The sequence below is a fragment of the Chinchilla lanigera genome, unplaced genomic scaffold (assembly GCF_000276665.1).
Source record: "Chinchilla lanigera isolate Chin_1 unplaced genomic scaffold, ChiLan1.0 scaffold00094, whole genome shotgun sequence".
Taxonomy (NCBI): Eukaryota; Metazoa; Chordata; class Mammalia; order Rodentia; family Chinchillidae; genus Chinchilla; species Chinchilla lanigera.
The window spans coordinates 3,274,877-3,279,251 of NW_004955495.1; positions in this window are offsets into that span (position 1 = coordinate 3,274,877).

Here is a 4,375-nt window from a genome sequence, read left to right on the forward strand (position 1 = left end):
AGAGAGACCCTTTCTTGGGTGCAAACAAATTGTCCCAGCAGAGGGCGGTAGAGACTTGGTGTAACAGCGGATCTGTACTGGATCAGAAGCCAAGCCATAAACATCCAAAATATTGCTTTGGAGCTGTGAAAGCTTGGGTCAGTTATGCCCCCTCTACGTCTCAACTCCATGGCTTGTAACATTGGGATAACAAGCAAAACAGATACAAAATAGATTGAACACAAGGATTTGTGCGTTCTGCCAAATCCCCAAATTATCATTTTCTTTGACTCTACTCCCTCTTCTTACATGGATACAAGAGGAAACATTGTATCGAGGGTACCAGTCCTCCATCACATAAGTGGATACAGTAACACAAGTGTTATTAATTGCAGAGCAGAGGTGCTTAACCCAAGCTATCCATCAAGACTCCCTGCTTAGCTGAAAGAAAAGGGAAAAACCCAGCCCTGACCCACCCCAGGCTAATAAAAGTGGAACCAGCCTTTCTTCCTTTCTTCCTTTCCTTCTTTTTTGCTGTACTTGGTATCCAACCCATGCTACCACTAATTTACATCCCCAGTCCCTTTTATGTTTTTATTCTGAAGTAGGGTTCCCCTAAACTGTACAAGCTGTCCTCAAACTTGTGATCCTCCTGCCTCAGCCTCCCAGAGTGTATGGGTATATTTTAAACCACCTCCAGAGACTTCCATATCCAAACAAGGTTGGAGAACCCTGCACCAAGAACTGTCCCTTGCCTATGGCTGGGCGTCCCAGAGCTGTTTCCTTTGTCATTTTAGCAGATGTAAGGCCGACTTTCTGAAACCTATAGAGATAGTTAATATGTACTTGGGTTATGTGTGCGTGAGTTACAAGCTGTTTTTTGTTTGTTGTTTTTTTTTTAACTTTCTTAGAGCTTTGTGGCCTGTATGCTGTCTGTAGTTTTAGTTCCCTCCGTGACAAATATAGGCCTGCTGTCACTGCCAATGGTCAAAGGTAGGCCATATCTAGGGATGAGTTTTTACATCACGCCCCTTCAAATTTTGTTGTCTTTTTAGCACAGGTAGGGATGAGAGGTCGGGGCCAGTGACACAGACGCTGAAGCCTGAGCTGGCTGCAGGGGCACAGGTGCCAGCGCTGTGGCTTGAGCTCGTAGAACAGACGGTGGGGGCAGGTCTGGCTCTGATCTGCTGGGAAAACCGGGTGAAGTTTTTCCGGCTGGGGTTGATGTTCCAGTCAATTGGATCCAGGGAGGGGACTTAGGCCTCTGGACTGGAATATTTTGTGTTGTTGGTGGCAGGTTTCCAAGCAGCAGCAGGAAGCGCTGTGCTGTGCAGATCACCCCCGCAGGAGAGTTTTGGCCAGAATGGCTTTGTTCAAGGTGACCACAGCATATCTGGCCCGTAGGACTTCAACCCTAACAGAGCTACTTTCATCTGTAAACAAGGTACAGTCAGCATTTGTCAGGGGGTCCATTTTCAAGAACAGTTCATCCCATACAGCATGTGGCACCTGGACAGTTAGGTCTTGGTCTAAGGTGAGCTTGAAGGCTTTCTTGACCAGAAAGACACGGTTGTTAGAGCTCAGAGGCAAAGGGGGAGACAGCCCTTCGTGACTGAATCCAAGGATTTGCGCATGTAGGCCACCGGGCGCTCCCAGGCGCTCAGTCTGAGTAAGCGTCACCGTTTTTGTGAACTCAAGGATCCAGATTCTATAGAAGCCAGCAGCTCTAAGAAACTTGTGGAGGTTTTTGCTCTTATTTCTGTAACCAGTTTCTGCCAGATATTGTAGCAGAGCTTTTGTGTCTTTCCAGTAGGTAGCTTGGAAGTGTCATTAATCAGAAGTGTTTTTTAAAGAGGGAACACGAATCTCAACCTCGGGGAGGTTGAGTCCAGGTCAGTTGTGAAGAGGGGCTGGATAACAGGAGCCAGCTGGAGGCAGAAGAAGGCAATTTTTAGGTCCAGGCAGGTGTACCAGTAGGCTGTAGGTGGCAGAAGACTGAGGCAAAGTATGTGGAGGGCAATTGTGGTGGCATTTCAGGCAGGAGAGGTGTATTTTAGCGGTTTGACAGTCTATACTGCTTGCTCAGGGGACTGTGATGGAGCTGGAAGGGACAGAGAAACCTGGGAGAAGAAGTGCTGGTGGCTTGGCCAAATCTATTGCTAGAGCCTCCCAAAAAGCCGTGGGAGAGTTTTTAACCCCTTGAGGCAATTGAGTCCAAGTGAGCTGGCCTTTTATCTCAGGATCTTTCCAGTTGAAGAGGCTTATGGGAGCAACTCACAAGCAGAGGGGGGCATCCTTTAAACCAAGAATGATCCAAAAAGGGTGTGTGGGTCGGGAACCACAGTGTGCAGGGTGACAGCTGCACTGTTGACAGCGTGGAGATCTTGCTGAGGTGATTAACAGTCTATCAGGCTGAGGTGTGGCTGGATGCCTGTTTGTGCTCCCTGTGACATCTGACACAATGGGGCTGGGGAGTCACTGTGAGGCAGCATGGTTTACAGCCAGGCCCAGACGTGAGTCCTTAGTTCATACCTCTGGGAGGAGAGTCTTCAGGATTTAAGGACTATGACTATTTGTCTCAGGCCGATGTAGGCATCATCTGTCTCTTGGGGAACCAGTCAAAGTTGAAAGTGCAGGGTTGTGCCAGGGATATAGCTCAGTGGCATAAGCACCTGCCTGGCAAGCACAAGGTCCTGAGTTCGATTCCTGGTACCAACAGAAAAAAAGAAAGAAAGGAAGGAAGTGCAGGGTTAAATGAGAGGGAGGCTGACTGGCTTGGTGCAAAGGAGATGGTTGCTTCTAACTTGAAGAGGAGCTCCCTTTCCAGAAGCAGTATGCAGACTGCTTTATACAGGAATTTATGCTTTGTGAGATGTCTTCCCAGGATCAAGCTTGTGCTTGGCAGAGGGGCAAAAGGCAAGAGTCCCAGTTGGTAGCTTTTTGACAGAGAGAACTTTTGAAGGCAGAGTGTTTTGTCCCATCATCTTCCAGGAAAGTCACAGGTTTGTCCCTGATTTTTGCAATGACTGTGGGTTCTCAGGGGCTCAATTTGATGAAGCACAGTCTATTTTATCTATTCTGGCCCGACAGGGCACAACTCATTTGTCAGGGCTGAGGTCCAATTTTTCATCAGTCAAAATGTGGAACTCAGAAGGAACTGCTGACAGTCACCGTGGGTGGGAGTTAGATGACACCATCTGACCAGGATAGGTGGAGCCGTGAAGCAGAGGGTTCAGGGGGAGGCCCTCTGTGCCTGAATGCAGGCAATGGCCAGCTGGAACAAGTTCAATCGCCTGGAAGTAGATGAGTCAGGAGCAGAGAGTGAAACTATAGGTGTTGGCAGCGGCTGCGGCAGCCGGTGAGGGCCCCAAGGTGGAATTCTCAGGAAGAATGGGCCTCTTTTCTCTCTCTCTCTCTCTCTCTCTCTTTTTTTTTTCTTTAAGATGCAGGGAACAGTTTGGTTTTATTTTAACTCTGTAAAAACGCTCTGACCTCCTACATGTGTGTTTTGTACTCTTGAACAATGGGACAACAGACAAAGGGTGGGTACCCCTCAGCGAGAGACCATTTAGATGCCTGCTTGGCTGCACCCCTCATGGAGACTTAGGCTCAACTTAGCTAAGGAAGGTGCCAGGCCTCCCTTACGCCGTATGCTGATCGCCATGGAACCGCAGGTGAGGGCCCAGTCAGCCACCTCAACCAGGGCTTCCCAGGCTTGGTGCACACACGGAGCAGCCTATTGCTTACACTACCTGCTGCATTCACTTGCACATTCATTCAGCAGGTGCTCAGAGGTTACACATCTTAACCCCTCTTCCCTTGATGGTGGCCTTAACTAACAAGAGTTGATCAAGCTCTTCTTCAGCTTGAATTGAGCAGGACTGACAGACAGACTAATTGAGATGCCCCTGGGGGTCTTACCAGAAATCAGGCAGGCAGAGAGACAGAGACAGATTGTCTTCTCCTGCCTTTAGGGTCTGATGTGAGCTGCTTGAGCAGGAAGCCAGAAATCTTCCTCCAGACCTCTGAGTGGACTTGAGAAATCTCAAGGGCGTGTCTTCCCCTTGGGACCTGGAGAGGTCCTTGTTCCCTCCTCAAGGGCAACTGGTGACCAAAGACGTCATCATGATCAGTCTTTCCAGCCAATGCACCAGATGCAATGGCAAGCAAAACCACCGAATGACACCCAGGATTTGGAGGCAGATTTATTTACATCTTTCGGCACTGATCAGGATCATTCTCAGAATATTGGCCCCTGGTCTCTGGTGGTTTAGGGCTTATATGAGATAAGAAAGCAGGAAGTACAGAGGCAGAATGGCTTGTCAATTGGAAATTGGTTTATACAATGTGCATCACAGTGACCAGCCATTTCTAAGCAATAAGAGCAACCAGAACT